The sequence below is a fragment of the Callithrix jacchus genome, chromosome 14 (assembly GCF_049354715.1).
Source record: "Callithrix jacchus isolate 240 chromosome 14, calJac240_pri, whole genome shotgun sequence".
NCBI classification, from domain to species: Eukaryota; Metazoa; Chordata; class Mammalia; order Primates; family Cebidae; genus Callithrix; species Callithrix jacchus.
In genome coordinates, this window is record NC_133515.1 from 58,356,797 (window position 1) to 58,374,267 (window position 17,471).

Below are 17,471 nucleotides of genomic sequence, written 5' to 3' on the forward strand. Positions count from 1 at the left end.
TTGTTTCTCTAGTTCCTCTAGATGTCTGTCATGTTAGCTTGTTAGCTTGAGATCTTTCTAACTTTTTTAAGTGAGCCTTTAGCACTATAAACTTCCCTCCTGGTACTGCCTTAGCTGTGTCCCAGAGATTCTGGTATGTAATATCTTTGTTCTCATGAGTTTCAAAGAATTTCTGGATTTCTGCCTTAACTTCATTTTTTATCCAAAAGTCATTTAGGAGAGCAGGTTGTTTAATTTCCAGGTACTTGTATAGTTTTGAGTGATTTCTTAGTATTGATTTATATTTTAATGGTGCCATGATCTAAGAATGTATTTCGTATTTCAGATTTTTTGAATTTAATGAGAACTGTTTTATGGCCAATTGTGTGATTAATTTTAGAGTATGTGCCATGTGCAGACGAGAAGAAGAACCTATAGTCTGTTGTTCTGGGATACTTCTGTGATAACTGTTAGGCCCATTTGGTCAAGTGTCGCGGTCAGTTCCCAAATATCATCATTAGTTTTCTGCCTCGATGTTCTAATACTGTCAGTGGGGTGTTGAAGTCTTCCACTATTATTGTGTGGTTATCTAAGTCTCTTTGTAGGTCTCCAAAAACTTGCTGCATGAATCTGGGTGCTCCTGTATAGGGGGAAAATATATTTAGGATAGTTACATCTTCTTATTCAATTGAACATTTTACCACTACATAATACTCTTCTTTGTCTTTTTAAATCATTATTGGTTTAAAGTCTGATTTGTCTAAAATTAGAATAAGCAACCCCTGATTTTTGTTTTCCATTTGCTTAATTGATTTTTCTCCATACCTTTATTTTGAGCCTATGGTGTCATTAGATGTGAAATAGGTCTCTTGGAGACATCATACGGCTCAGTCTTGCTTCTTTTTTTTTTTAATACACATTTACTCAGTGTCATATCAGACTATTACATTTAGCAATCAAGAGCATGGGTCAAAAAAAAAAAAAGTCTACATTAAAACCCTATTGGAATGCTGTATACTTCCACAGAACAAAAACTAAAATAACCTGTTATAAAATTACTCACAAATACAGTCCTCGAGTTTTTTGCACATACACAGGAGTATTTATTTAAAACATGTCTTCTTTGTAGCAACTAGGACCTGCCACCACTGTGTTTGGTTTGGTTCACAAATCTGTTGTAACCTGTAGCTTTCATGTCCCTTCTCTGGCTCTCTTCACTTGCTAAGCTTTGTTTCCTGGTAGCCACTAAAATCTTCTGCCACTGCCATTGCTTCTTTATCCAACTTGCTACTCTGTGCCCTTTAATTGGAGTACTTAGCCTGTTTACATTAAAAGTTAATACTGATATGTGCAGATTCATTCCTGTCATCATATTGTTAGCTGGTTATCATGCAGACTTGATTGTGTGGTTGCTTTATAAAGTTAATGATCTATATACTTAAATGTGTTTTTGTGGTGGCCAGTAATAGTCTCGTTTCCATATTTAGCATTCCCTTAAGTACCTTTTGTAAGGCAGGCAAGTCTGGTGGTAACGAATTCCCTTAGCATTTGGTTTTCTGAAAATGACATTATTTCTTCTTCACTTATGAAAATTAGTTTGGCTGGATGCGAAATTCATGGCTAAAGTTTCTTTTCTTTAAGAATGTTGAAGGCAGGCCCACAATCTCTTCTGACTTATAGAGTTTGTAGTGAAAATTCTGCTGTTATCTTAATGGGTTTCCCTTTGTATATTAATAGGTGACCGGCTCTTTCTCTCTAGCTGCCTTTAATATTTTTTCTTTCATGTCAACCTCAGAGAATCTGATTATATGTCCTGGAAAAGGTCATCTTGTTTCATATATCTCACAGGGGTTCTCTGCATTTCCTGAATTTAAATGTTAGTCTTTCTAGCAAGGTTGAGAAAATTTTTGTAAACAATTCCTCAAATATGTTTTCAGAGTCGCATATTTTTTCTCCCTCTATCCAATGAGTCATAGGTTTGAAATTGCCATTGCAAAATTATAACTGAGACAGCGAAAGAGATCTGACCCAACCGAATGCATCTTGCTTCTAACCTCCAAGCTGTACTTGTTCATTCCTAGGCATAGGCCAAACTAACTTTGGGAGGAACTTATAGTTTAGCTTTGAAATAAACATGATAAAGCCCTTTCCCCAAACAAACCCCCTTCCTACCTGGAGAATAGACTGTCTTTGTAGGACTAACAAATTAGCCACAAGATTAGAAATTATGGTTTAGGAGTCATGCAGCTAGAAACTGCAAGATTCTAAACCTCCCCAAATTGCTCCTGGGGATAACACCACTATTGTAAAACCTAAGATCAGTGCTTAAAATATTTTGCAGTCCCTGAACTCGGTGGATCAGCTGGCTCCACCTAGATCAATAAACTGGTCCATCTGGTCTTGTGGCCCCCACTCAGGAACAGACTCAGCACAAGAGAACAGCTTCACCTCACTATGATTTCATCTCCAACCTGACCAGTCAGAACTCCCGATTCACTGGCCCTCCTACCCACCAAATTATCCTTAAAAACTCTGATCCCTGAATTCTTAGGGAGACTGATTTGAGTAATAATAAAAATCTCAAATAATAAAAAAAAGCCAGCTCTGCGTGAATAACTCTTTATTACAATTCCCTTGTCTTGATAAATCAGCTCTGTTTAGGCAGCGGGCAATGTGAACCTGTTGGGTGGGTACAGGTTTGGTCTCTTTACATACTCTCATATTTCTTGAAGGTTTTGTTCATTCTTTTTTATTCTTTTTTCTTCATTTCTGTCTCACTGAGTTAATTTGAAGACCCAGTCTTTGAGCACTGAGATTCTTTCCTCAGCTTGGTCTACTCTGCTGTGAATACTTGTAACTGCATTATGAAATTCTTGTAGTGTGTTTCTCACCTCTATCAGATCAGTTATTTCTTTTAATGGATATTTTGTCCTTCAGCTCCTGTGTTATTTTATTATCATCCTTAGATTCCTTAGATTTAGTTTTTACTTTCTCCTGAATCTCAATGATCTTCATTCCTATCCATATTCTGAATTCTATGTCTGTCATTCTAGCCATTTCAGCCTGGTTAAGAACCCTTGCTAGAGAACTAGTGGAATCATTTGGAGGAAAAAAGACACTGGCTTTTTGAGTTTCCATAGTTCTTGCACTGGTTCTTTCTCATCTGTGTAGGCCGATGTTGCTTAACTGTAGTATAATTTGAATATAATCAGTTGACTTTATTTCTGAATGTTTTCAGTATGCCAAAGCCTTGTGCAGGGTCTTTATTTTTAGCTGAATTCTTGTCCTTGGTTTCATGAGGGGTTGCATTTTCAATGTTACACTTTGGACTGTGATCTGGTGGACGGCAGTAAAGGTAATGGCCTGTAGGTAGGTTCTTGCTCAGTCACATGGTTCCTCTGTATTTCCTCATGTTTGCAGCTGTGTTCTCTCTCAGTTCTCTGAGAGTGTGGGCTCCTCTTCCACTCAAGTGCTCGCTGCAGATCTTGGCTTGGCACTCCTGGGCTGCACACTGAAGCCCTCAAGCCAGCTCAAGTTTGATGTTTCCTCCTCAGCTTGGAGGCGGCAGGGGAAGAGAACTTGTTAGTGGCTGTGGCAGAGGGCCTTTCCCTTGTCTCTTGGGGATCCATCCCAGAGAAACACAGAGCCACTACCAATTGGTGCAATCAGTCCAGGGTAGGGCAGCTATGTTGTGGGCTCAAATCAGGAGGCCCTACCTGATGATGAGCAGAGGCAAGCAGTGGGGTGCAGGGGGCTCATAAGGGAGACACACTGGCTTCTCCTTAGGGCAGCTGTGGCTTGCTGGAGGTGTGGGTAAAGCACTTAGGGTCTTTGTTCCTTCCCCAGTCCAAGGCCAGCAGAAGTAGTACCACTGCAGTGGCAGAGGGACTTTCAGTTGCCTCTGGGAGCTCCACTTCAGAAATATGCAGAGCCTCTGCCAATGGGAATGTTCAGCCAGCGGGTGGGGCAGCTGTGCTGCTGGCTCAAGGTGGGGGATACCTGGTGAAGAGCAGGCGTTTGGGGGCTCACAGGGAGCACAGAGTGGGTGACTCCATATGGTGACTGTGGCATGCAGGTGCCACAAGTAATCCCGGAAGCTCTTTGTTCCTTCCCCAGTCCTAGGGCGGCAAAGGCAGAACCACTGCAGTGGTGATGGGGCTGTTGGTTGCCTTGGTGAGCTCCACCCCAGGGAAACACAGAGCCACCACCAGTGAGAATGCTTAGCTGGGGGTGGATGGCTGCTCTGTGGTCCTGAGCTGGGAGGCCCTACCTGGTGAAGGGTGGGAGGTGGGGCGTCAGACAGAAGAGAGACTGGGCTTCTCTCTGTATAGTGGCTGCAACATGCAGCAATTCTTTGTTGACCAAAATTGCTGACCACTGCAGCTTCAGTGACAGAGGGACTGTGGATCCTTTCTGGGATTCTCCTCCCCAGCGAAAGGCCGAGACGCCATTAACGGAAGTGTTCAAGCGGGGGCAGGGTGGCTGTGCTGGAGGCCCAGGTCAAGAGATTCCCGCCCAGTGAGAAGTAGCAGGGGCAGGGACCCGCATGGAAAACAGTCTGGCTGCTTTTCTGCAAGACAGCTGCACTGTGCTGGAGCCCCGCTTGAGTCCCAAGTCACTGCACTCCCCAGTCTGAGGGCAACAGGATCCAGGGCTGTGGAGCAGCAAAAATGGCGACCCACCTGCCACCTCTGAGAGCTCCATCTCAGAAAAGTGCAGAACTGCTACCAGCCCAAGGGTCCAAGCAAGGGGTGGCTGGAGTCCCAGGCCAAGATGCTCTGCCCAGTGAGGGAAGGCAGGGCTGGGGACCCATGTGGAAGACAATCTGGCCGCTTTTCCGTAAGGCAGCTGTGCTCCCCTCGGGGGCCTGAGGGCAACAGGAGGGACCACTGTGAAGCAGCGAAAATGGCGGCCTGCCTGCTACCTCTGGGAGCTCGGTCCCAGGGAAGTGCAAAGCAGCTACTGGCCTGAGAGATCAGCTGGCACTGGGTGGCCACACTAAGGTCCCAGGCCAGTGGACTTTGTCTGAGGTGAGGCCTGCAGCTTGTCTGTTGCACAGCCCGTGGGTTTGGTCCCTATCCGGGTGGTGTGGGAAGGAGCCTGGCCTTCCCGGTTGCTGGAACTGCAGCCACTGGTGTCGGGGTGCCCCAGGATCAAAGGCCCCCAGCCCTCTGCATGCGCCCGAGTGGCGGCTCGGCCCAGACTCCACCTAGCTCTCCGTGTAAATCTTCAGGCCCCGATTGGGAGAGGTCATGGGTGTTCTCCTGAGCCCAGTGTTGCAAAGGTCCCCTGGCAGAAGTGTGGGTCCCCAGGTACTCTCACTATTTCCCCATGGTGGGGGCCTCCCCTGGCTCCGTGCCACTCTGGGTGGGCAGTTGTCCTGTCTCATTCATCTGTTTCTCCGTGGGTGAATTTAGCTTCCTTGCTAAATCCCAAAGTGTCCACCTGGATGATCAGTTAAAGAGCTAGTATCTACTTACCGCTTTCTTCTGTCTGTGAGAGCGGGACACACTAGCTATTTCTAGTCAGCCTGTTTTGTTTTGTGTTTTGTTTTGGTTTGGTTTTGACCTGGTCTTGCTCTGTCTCTGAGGCTGGGGGTGCAGTGGTGAGAGTTTGAGTCACTGCAGCCTCAACCTCTGGGGCTCAAGTGATTCTCCCGCCTCAGCCTCCAGGGTAGCTAGGACTATAGGCACGCAATACCAGGCCTGGCTTTTTTTTTATTATTATTTCTTGCAGAGATGGGATTTCCTCATGTTGCCCAGGCTACGCTCGAACTCCTGGGATCAAGCACGTCCTGCTGGGCCTCCCAAAGTGTTGCTGAAATTGGCCATTAGCCACCGCCCCCAGCGTAGTCGGCCATCTTAAGTAGAGGGATCCACAATATATTTCCATTTTCTAATCTTGGTCACGCCAAACACACACACAGCCCACAGATGTCTCAGAGGCCTTTAGGAAGAAGGGACATAAAGATTAAACAACTTAGGCAGGACAGAACATTCTCAAGACACCAACTATATGTTAAAATGAAAAGAAAGTTATTTAGATTAAGTCAGAACATTCTCCCCTATAGCTAGCAATAATAATAATAATTAGAAATTTTTAGATGCATTATGACAAAATAATTTAATTCAATAGAATTTATTAGATTACTATAATGTGACTAGTAAATAGCAATCCCAAACAAGTATCTACGTTATTTACAAGCAGAAATAAAAAAGTTACTTATTGATTAAATGTTAAAGATCAGCCTCTTTTTTAGCCCTTCTTTTTCAGGTCGGCTATGGGTGCCAACTAAATAATTTTTTACTAGTTTTTCAAATAAGATAAAATAAAAACTAGTCTTAAAGAAAAAGAAACAAATTAGCCATGCCAATTAGTAAACTACTTGTGATGAGATGAACAGGACTTCATATTAGATGCTGATAAGATATACCTAAAACTTCAAAAGTAGGTCCCAAACAATTTTACCACACTGTTTGAGTGTCAATTTTAACATGCATTTTTTTATTGCCTTAAAATTTTATATAGCTAAAGTAGACAACTTGATACTTTTATATACATTATAAAATAATCACCATAATTCCCTCATATAGTTACCTTTGTGTGTATCCTGGGAATGTAGGGCTGAAAAACATCTACCATCTTGCAAGTTCAGGTGCATAATACAGTATTTTTAACTATAGTTGCATTGCTGTGCATTAGACCTCCAGAACTTATTCATCTTGAAAAACTAAAACTTTATACCCTTTGCTCAACGTCTCTTCATTTCTCCCTCCCCTGGTCCCCTGGCAACTACCATTCTCTCTGCTTCTGTGAGTTTGACTATTTTAGATATCAGATATAAATGAAATCATACAGTATTTGTCTTTCTGTGTCTGGATTATTTCACTTAGCGTAATGTCCTCCTAGGTCATCCATATTATTGCAAATGGCAGATTTTCTTCTTTTCTAAAGTTCATGAATATTCCATTGTGTGTAATATATACCACATTTTATTTATCCATTTATCTGTCAGTGGCATTTAAGTTGTTTCCATTTCTTGGCTATTGGGAATAATGCTGTAAAGAATATGGAGGTGCAAATCTCTCTTCAGGACACTGATTTCAGTTCCTTTGAATATATACCCAAAAGTAAAATGGCTGCATCATATGATAATTGTATGTTTAATTTTTTTAAGGACCGTCCGTACTATTTTTCATAATGGCTGTGCCGATTTACAGTCTCACCAACAGTGTACAAGGGATCCCTTTTCTCCACCTCCTTGTCAACACTTGTTTTAGTTAGTCTCTTTGATAGTAGCCATTCTAACAGGTGTGGGGTGTTGCCATATGGTTTTGATTTGCATTTCCCTGATGACTAGTGATGTTGAGCATCTTTTAACATAGCTATTGTCCATTTCTATGTCTTCTTTTTGAGAAACATCTGTTCAAGTCCTTCCCATTTTTTAAACCAGGATATTTGTTTTCTTGCTATTGATTTGTAAGAGTTCTTCTTTATATGTTTTGGAAATTAACCAGTTATCAGATATATAGTTTGCAAATATTTTCTCATATTCTCTACATTATCTTTTCACTCATTGATTTTTTTCTTTGCTGTGAAGAAACTTTTAGTTTGATGCAATCCTACTTGTCTATTTTTGCTTTTGTTGCTTATGCTTTTGGTGTCATATCTAAAAAATCATTGCCCAAACCAACGTCAAGAAGCTTTTGCACTATGTTTCCTTGCAGTAGTTTTATGGTTTTAGGTCTTATATTTAAGTCATTACTCCATTTTGAGTTCATTTTGTATATGATATGAGATAAGGGTCCAATTTCATTCTTCTACCTGTGGATATCCAGTTTTCCCAACATCATTTATTAAAGATATGATCCTTTCCGTCTTGTGTGTTCTTGGCACCATTGTTGAAGATGAGTTGACTATAATTTGTAGATTTATTTCTGGGCCCTCCATGCTATTCCTCTGGTCTGTGTCTGTTTTTATGCCAGTATTACACTATTTTGATTACTATAACTTTATAATATATTTTGAAATCAGGAAGTGTGATGCCTTTAGCTTTGTTTTTATTATTCAAGAATGCTTTAAATTTTCAGGGTTTCTGCGGTTTCATATAAGTTTTTTAAGTTTTTTTTATATTTCTATGAAGATTTTAATTGGGGTTGCATTGATTCACTTTAGGTAGTATGGACATTTTAATAATATTAATTATTCCAATCCACAAACACAGGATGTCTTTACATTTATCTGTGTTTTATTTCACTTACTTCATTAGTTTTATAATTTTCAGTCTAAAAGTGTTTCACCTCTTTTTTTAGTTTATTCCTATGTATTTTATTCTTTTGCTGCTATTGTGAATAGAATTGTTTTCTCAGTTTATTTTGTATGCAGTTCATGAGTTGTGTATGGAAATGGAACTGAGTTTCGTATGTTGACTTTGTAACTTGCAACTTCACAGAATTCACTTATAGTTCAAATAGTTTTCTAAGTCCTTAAAATTTTCTACAGATAAAGATGATTTTACTTCTTCCTTTCCAATTTGGATGCCTTTTATTTTTTTATTGTCTAATTGTTCTGGTTTGAACTTCCAGTACTATGGTGACTAGAAATGGCAAGAATGCATTCTGCTATTTTGAACACCTTTTTATGGTGAGAGATATAATGAAGTAAATTTCACTAAATCATTATAATTCTTTGACCAAGTTTCTATATACATACTTATAATATTTCTAAATTTCCATTTTTTAAATTTTCTGATACCATTTTTATCAGGTCCATTCTTTAGGGGATAAATTTTACAATAAAGATTTCATTCATTTATGAGGTTTTCATCTATATCTAGTTTTACTGATTCTACTGATTTTATCTTGGCTATTTTGCTTTCTTTATGCAACTGGTTTTTCATACCAAGTAAGAATTTTGCCATCTAAGTTTTGCCAAGAATATTTTATTCATCTGTTAAATTTAGAAAAAAAATACATTTTATCTGTGATATTTTAATTAGTATTATTCCTTATTGATTACATATTTCTGTAATACTCATTATTGATTAGAAAGAACAGTTGGTTTATGATAATATTGTGAGAACTTTCTCTCAAATAATCCAGGATTGAACTGTCATTCACAGTTGGCCAGTTGTGTGGTTTGAATACTTCTAATCACTTTTGTAGGCTGTGAACTGCATGTTACTGACTGGATTATTTTGGCCAAGTTGCTTAATCTAACTACCTGACTGTGACTCAGTTTTCTTATCTATAAAATCAGGTATGTGATACTTTTGATAAGGCATACACTGTTATGCCTTATCAAAAGTATCACAAGAAAAAATACATGTAGAACACCTAGAACAGAATCTGGTACCTAGTAAGCACTTAATAAATAATAGCTATTATAATTTTTACTGTTGTTATTAGTGGTAGAGAAAAGAGTGGATGGAGGAGTCAAAGTGTCCTCATTGTAAATATGATGGAGTCAAAATAAGAAGCTCAAAACAGCAATATCAAAAATTGGGATCAAAATATCCAGTTTCATTTACACATGATATCTCATTTGCAAGATCCCCTTGAAAGACAAAAAGAAGAAACTCTCATTATTACCTTCTCTATCATAATTTAGAAACCATTTCAATTTTAGGAATAACTCTATCTTAAGTTCAATAAGCTAAAAAGGTAATGCAACCCTGTAATTCATAGCAAAAACTGTTACCTCTTCATGCTTTTTATTCTATAATAATTCCTCAAGGTTCCTAAAAATTTCAATAATAATGTCTGCTTGTTTAGCAGTCTGCCCTTCTCAATATGTTTCTCCAGTTGAGCCTCACAACCACTCTGGAAAGTTGATGAGGGCATTAGAGAGATATGATAACTGGACTGTGAGGAACTTAAAGATTTGTCCAAGGTGCACAATTACCTAGGAAGTAAGCCAAAAATGGAAGTCAGCTCTTAAAAAATATATCTCAGTTGCAAATGTTTGAGGTCCTCTAATACTTCTTGTGATGTTTCCTATGATGCCAAAGTAAAATATTTTTGACATGTAAATTTGATCACCTCTCTTAGCCTGCCCTCAAAAGTATTTTGAAGGCTTCTTGTTGTTCTTAGGATTTAAGACCAAAAGCATCTGAAACATGGCCTTTGTGCACCTGGATGACCTGGCACTGCTACCCTTCTTTATATTGTCCCCTGTGGCTGGCTCACCCTCACTCTATTCCAGCTGCACTGGCCTGTTATTTCCATCCTTCCTATCCTAGAGCTTCAGTACTTGGCCACTGCCTCTCAGGAACTGCTCACCCCAACCTGCAACCTCCAAGTAAGTCCTGTTCTTCCTTCAGTTTTCTTCTATCATCTCATGACTATGTCAGACCCATATATTATGTGCTCAAATAGCTCCATGTACTTCCCATTTTTAGCCCTTATGACTGATACAATTTTTCATGTATTTTTGTGGTCATGTGGTTACTGTCTTCCCCACTAGACTATATATTCCAGAAAGGAGGGAGCACCATATCTGACTTTGCTCACCATTGTTTGCCACTGTTTAACAATGTGCCTGGAACAAACAAATAAATAAATAGCCTCAACAAAATAAGTGGATTCAAATTGATGTTTATCACTGTGGTATATAAATCTGTAGTCTCCCTTTCCAATGGCTCCCATTTGGGCATGGTTTTATAAAGGCACCAGCTCTTTCTGAAATGAAGTCTTGCCACAGAAATCCCAGGGACAACATGGCTTGCTGTAGATATCCATGACCTCTAATTTCCCAGGAGGGCTTAAAGTTATCATATTGATGGGAAAAGCCAAGGTGTGCCACAGAAAGACCGTTTAGTTGCATTCAGAGTTAATCCCACCACAGTTACTCTCCCTTCTGAGAGTTAATCTTCTCTTGGATAATATAAGGATTTCTGGCCATCCGATACTATTGATCTTTTCGTCTCTCTAAAAACAGCTAAATCTTCTTATGGCTTTTTTTGTCTGTTTGTTTTTTCAGTTCAGTGGAATTTACAATGTTCAACTATAATATTTGAGTTGGAGAATCTAAATGCACAAAAAGAGCTTACCTGATCCACCAATCTGAAGTGTATTTCTTCATGGAATCATGGTATAGTAAGGGAAGAATGGACCTAAGAGAGATCCTAACCTATCCCCTTTCACACCTGCAACTCCAAGTCATTTCATGTCTGACTAGAGTTAACTTGAGCTTGGGCAATTCTGTTTTATATAGTTTAAGGAGACTTGGAGCAAAACTTCATGAAAGTTCTGTGATAAAAGAGCAAAAGAAGGTTGCGTCTCTCCACAAATGTCTAGAGAAACTGGAAGAGAAGGTAGAGAAAGGGGAGGAATATGTGGAAACAGGAGTTGAGGAATGGATAATGGGAAAAAGAACAACTAGGGAAAATAATAAAAACGAAAAAAAAACTTCTGGAAACATGTGCAAATTGAGATAGCCCAGGATATGAGTCAGAGGAGGCTGGGTTTAAAGGGGAAAAAAAAGACAACCAAAGAATAAGGAAAATCAGGATGGTTTTGCCGTTTTTGTTGCTGTTGTTCCATTGCGAGTGTAAGTTTACAGTAAATAAAAATTGGAATTGTTATAATGTACTGTACATGTAGGGGAAAATTTTTTGAGGTAAAATATGAAAGTCTAACAAAAAATGTAAATCAGATTTTAAAAAGTGAAGATGCAAAATAAACATATCTTACATTTGTTTTTAAAGAAATCACATTAAGCAGCTAAGAAGATCCCTTCCAAAATGTTTCAGTTTCCTTCTCTTCACTGGCTTCCTCACAGTGTGTTCACCCACACACCCTGATGTTACTGGCACGTAAATCAAATATTTCATAAAAATCAGAAATAAAAAATATATGAGTACAGGAGGTTCCTGATATTGGCAAGTCTCCAATCCACACATACTCCTGGGCCTGATCCACTAACATACTTTAAGAAGTCAGTTTGTTCTTGGTTCTATAATAAGGAAGGTGTTACCAGCCCTAATGTACACTCCATAAGTAGCAAAATTTCTCTAACAAATTACTACAGAATTGTTGTATGGGATATTGCTGCAAGGTGTATAAATGCTTCCTAACTACCAATTTGTAGGCAGGCAGTGACTGAGGCATCAGAAGATGTGGAAAATCTGGCTCTATAGGTTTGTGACCAACAGTAATGTAAGAGCCTGTGAAAGGATGTACCATTGCATTGGGTGTGACATCAGAAGAGGGAAATCATGCCTTATAATGAGAAACTTGCATGCAATACAGACCACTCCACACCTCAGGAAGATCTAACAATGACTAACAATAAAGCAAATAAGGGTTCTCTAAAAAAACAAACAAATCAAATCTTTGAAAGGGACAAGATGCAGATCATATGGAATAATCTTAGCTGAAAAAATGTCCAAAAGGAGGCACAGTAACTCCCTTCTGCCAGAAGCTGACTCCCAGGGAGGGGCTCCCAGAGCAGTCTTCAAGTCTGTTGACTTGTTTTTTCAAGCTGTTAATGTAACTTGCCGCTACATTGGTTTGTTTTGTTGTTGTGACATGGTCTCCATAGATGTGCATTGAAATTGTGCCCAGCTACACCGAAGCCAAGAACCATGCAATCTGGAGGTTGTGCAAGCAAGATTACAAGGCTCCAAGGTATCCAGTGCCTGTGCTGCTCATCTCTTCTGCTTACCTCGAAGCTTTGCATGTCCAGTCCCAGCAACTGAATGCTACCTTGGGAACAGATCCAATGCTGCACTGGGAACAGATCCAACTGCTGCAGGAAAGTGACCACATTTGCAGAGAAGGAATAGGTCTTTATCTGCCAATCAGGGCTTCATTTGCATGTCTAGCAAATAGTCACTGATAACTAGGGTGAGTTTAGCAATGGGATTAATGCAATTTTTTTTTTTTTTTTTTTGAGATGGAGTCTCACTCTGTCACCAGGCTGGAGTGCAGTGGCGTGATCTCAGCTCACTGCAACCTCCACCTACCAGGTTCAAGTGATTCCCCTGCCTCAGCCTCCTGAGTAGCTGGGACTACAAGCACGTGCCACCAGGTCTGGCTAATTTTTTTGTTTGTATTTTAGTAGAGATGGGGTTTCACTTTGTTGGCCAGGTGGTCTCCATTTCCTAACCTCATGATCTGCCCACTTCGGCCTCCCAAAGTGCTGGGATTACAGGCGTGACCCACCATGCCCAGCCAGTAATGGAATTTTTTAGTTACCCCTCTTCCTTTCTGTACATAGCCCAACTTGCTCATCTTTATTCCTCTCAAGAGTCCGTTTCTCTCATGTTTTCTTCCTCCCCTGTCCTTCTCAAGAAATATATTCTCCAGAAATATCTTGATCAGCTCATTCATGTCAGATACAAATACAGGACATCCAGTTAAATTTGAATTGCAGATGAAGAACAAATAATGTTTTAGTGTAAGTATGTTCCATGCAATATTTGAGACATATTTATACTAACATTTATGCTGTAATTCACCATTCCTTATTTGAAACTCAAATTTAACTGGTTCTCCTGTATTTTATGTGGTTGCCCTGCACTAATGAGTAAATGACCTGATTTTTTACCTCTCCTAAGGATATTGACTGAATCTTAACTTAGGGTCAAAGTCCCCATACCATAAGCTAAATTAATGATTAGGAGATTTTTGGAACAGACTGGAAGAAAAATGTATCAGGCAAGCAATCACTTACTCTTAGCCATAATGAGTCATGTTTTTCAAATAGTGAAGGCCTCCACCCCAGGGACAAAAAACATAGTTTGAATCTTACCTGTTTGGACTTAAGGCGACTTATCAACATTTACTTCATATCAGACAATGGAATTCTTCATGTTACCTTGTGCTCTGTTCATCTAGATGGAGACAATATTATTCAAAGATATAACCCTGTGCCCCAAAATATCTATTCCCATAGTGTCATCAGCAGACTAGAGACACACATGGTAACAGGTGTCTATCCTAGGCCTTAGCTCACATCTCATCAACAAAGACTTTTCACATGTCATGTGCATGGACAGGGCCAAGTATGAAGTACCTTCAAGTCCTCAGAAAACCTATAGAGAGTGGGAGAGGGAGGAGGTATGAAAAGAATGGTAATGAGAGAGAAAATAGGGAGGAAAATGAAAAAAAGACAAAAAGGAAAATATCTAATTATAAAATAAGCAAATGGGAAGTGAAGAGGACACTTGAGCCAAAGCCAATTGCCCAGAATAGGTGGTTACCCTGGTGTGGGTTGAGGATCTCTGGGAAGAAACCTATGGAAGATACCAAAAATGGGCTCATTCAATATCCATTTCAATCTCCCTCTAAAATGCCTTCCTGTCTATTGCAGACTGGTCACCTAAAAACTACTTTTCTTCCAGGCTCCCTTGTGATCTGGGGATGTTTCAGGCTGAATTATCAAATGCACTTTCAGAACTTGGATTCAGAAGTGGATGAAGCAAGGAAGGAGGCTGGGCATAAGTTGTCCTCCTGCTGCTACAGAAGGCTTCTTAGCTCCCCAGTTTAGCAGAATTGGCTTCCTACCACAGCTTCTTCATTGACTGGTGGTGCCTAGATCAAGGCAAGTGAAGCAGTTCCTTTGATGACTCAGTGGTGGTATAGCTTCAGAACTCATTTCTGGAGGCTCCAGCCTAGAGTCTGTTTCTTCAGCCCACAGACCAGTTTTGTAGACCGTTAAATGCTCTGTTGCTAATACATTTCAGCTTGAGCCAGCTATGGTGGGGTCTGTTCTCTGCAACTGAATGCTAACTGACAAAAGCCACTGCCCCCCTAAAACATCTATTCCACTAGCCAACCGGTCCTGAACCAGAGATAATATTGCCACTTACCCAGGGGATACTTGGCAATGTCTGGAGACATTTTTGGTTGTGACTGCTGGATGCTGGGTGGGGGAGTAGTTGGGAATAAGTGTCATTGGCATCCAGAGAGTGGAGAGAGGCCAAGGAGGTTGCCGAACATCTGACAACGCACAGGATAGCTACCCACAACAAAGAAGTATTCAGCCCAAATTGTCAATACTGCCAAGATTCAGAAACCTTTCCCTAGCAGAGCACCCAGTTTGAAAATCTATCCTTATAAAAGCAAAATTTGCAATATTTTAGCTTTGAAAGTATCCTCTTTGACAACACAAATAGCCCTCAAAAAAGTACAGGCAAAGTTTTGCTTTCAACCAATGTGATGTTATGTTATTTTCTTTATTCCAAGATTTACATGATTTTTACATTTTAATGTTTCTGAAGACATGGCATGACCTAAAATTACGGTGTACTCATAATGTGATATTTTTTCTTGTTCATTCTTTTTCTTTTTAGATGGAGTCTCATTCTGTTGCCCAGGGTGGAGTACAGTGGCATGATCTCGGCTCACGGTAATCTCTGCCTCCAAGGTTCAAGCAATTCTCCTACCTCAGCCTCCTGAGTAGCTGAGATTACAGGTGCCCGCCACGATGTCTGGCTAAATTTTTGTATTTTTGGTAGAGATGGGGTTTCACCATGTTGACCAGGCTGGTCTCAAACTGCTGACCTCAAATGATCCATCCACCTCGGCCTCCCAAATTGCTGGGATTACAAGCAAGAGCCACCATGCGTGGCCTCTTGTCCATTCTTCTTTTTAGTCAAAAAGCCTTATTAAATCTGTAGTATATCTTAGAACCGGTGGCATCTTATAATCAAGGAACTAGAGTGACTTAAGCAGGTATTTTCCTGAGGACAAGCTTGCCACGCTGCATGCAGAAGAGGAGTGCTGAAGGTGGGCAAAGGCACTTGGGGCTCACCCTGGCTGCACAATAAAATCACTGTGGCACTTTTTGCTGATGCACAGGCATCAGTATTTTTTCAAAGCTCTTTGCAAGCCAGGGTCGAGAGCCACTAATTTAGGTCACCTTGAAGGAGATGGAAAAAAGGGAAGAAAGGGATGCCACTATTAGGAAAGACAAAAAGTGATGGCAAACAACCAGACAGGCTTCAGAACTTCACTTTTCCATCCAGGCCCGGCCTTCATTACTATCGCCAGGCAATTTGCTAACACTCCAGCCTTACAGCTCTTGAGTAACTTTCACAAGCTCTCTAGGGCTCCAAGAAAATTACGGTAGAAGAATTTAACTAATAATGACTTATGACAAGAAGAAACCAAATACGCTTTCATCTATTCCAAACTCAGCACATATTCAGAAGCCAGATATATCTTATAAATACATATCCTATAACTTGTAAACATCTCATTTCCCCCATAAAGTCAAGCTCCTGGCTTGAATGAAGAAGTACTCAATATTTGCTGAACTGAATTAAACTCACTCCCTCAGGTGTTACTGTCCCTTTTAAAGCGGAGAACAAAATTCAAGAGACAACAATAAGGGGTGCAAAGGAACCATCCCATTCCAATTACCTTCTCTATCTAGCAACAGGAAGAGATCTACACAGGTGCAAATAAATGTTGCCTCAGATGTTTGCTACTACTCCCACCCCAATATTCATATTTATCTGTTAAATACAAAAAAAATAAGGAAAAACAAGCACAATAAATTTTACAGTGTCTCCTAAGTGTCTCAAGACCCAGAGTATGGGTTTCTAAACCCAAACCCTGGATAAGATCCTCAAGCCATGCTTTGCTATACCCTTAGGATATGTTTAGGTGGACAGGCCCTGATATTGCCAGAGTTAGTTTCAAGCAGTGGAGTCTGAAACTTTACCCTGTCTTTTTAGAAACAATAATTCTCAAAATTCCAGCAGAGTCAGTTTTCCTTTGTTTTACGTTTATTTATTTAGAGACTTCTAAATATATGCTGGTCTGTTGAAACAGCCTCTGGGACCAAGTACAATAAAAACATTAATTAAAACACACAATTAGAAACACCCAGCGGCGAGCCTGGAACAGCATCAAATGAGCTCTGCTGTTTAAGTGTCAGTCACAGAAGATAAAGCCTGTGGGGGACCTGCAATGTGGCCCCCTGGCTTCTCTGTGGATTCCTGACTGATGCTGAGGTGAACACTCTCTGCCGATGGATGTCCATACCCAATTAGTCCATTTCTCTCCTAACTCTTTATTTGGCACAGGCTTTTCCTGCCTCTTCTTTCATTCTACAATGGACTAAAAAGAAATTCACAGATTCCCCAACCTTGGCAGAGATCTGGGCACAAGAATCTTACATAACAGTTGGGCTTTGGCAGAGCAGGACCAAAAAGGCTGGGAGCCCTCGGCTAAAGAGCACTGTGCAATTTGTGGGCATTGTCACTTTCTCTAAGACTGTATACTCTTGCTTATGGCTCTGAACACTTCTGAATCCAGAAGCAGCAGCAGAAAAAACATGAAATGCACACTGCAAGAGTCAAAGGGAACAATGAAGAAACAGCATAGATTCAGAAAATGTGAACACTTCAGGTTTGAGATAGGGAATCCATCTACCAAAAAAGAAGTAGGAAATCTTCACTCCCTTGTAATATAGAAAATTCCCTAAATTCCAAACTTGTTTACATAGTCAGTTAAGCATGAAAATTTTGAATCTAGTAC

At 40.2% G+C, this 17,471-nt stretch overlaps 1 long non-coding RNA gene across 1 annotated transcript; it reads right to left on the minus strand.

Annotated features, from left to right (window-relative positions):
- Window positions 1-2,712: 2,712 nt before the first annotated feature.
- On the minus strand, window positions 2,713-13,820 carry LOC144579292 (uncharacterized). The gene is made up of 2 exons (XR_013526603.1): window positions 13,735-13,820; window positions 2,713-5,925 (listed from the first exon to the last, which is right to left on the minus strand). It is a non-coding gene; the product is annotated as an uncharacterized LOC144579292 (long non-coding RNA).
- Window positions 13,821-17,471: the final 3,651 nt, after the last annotated feature.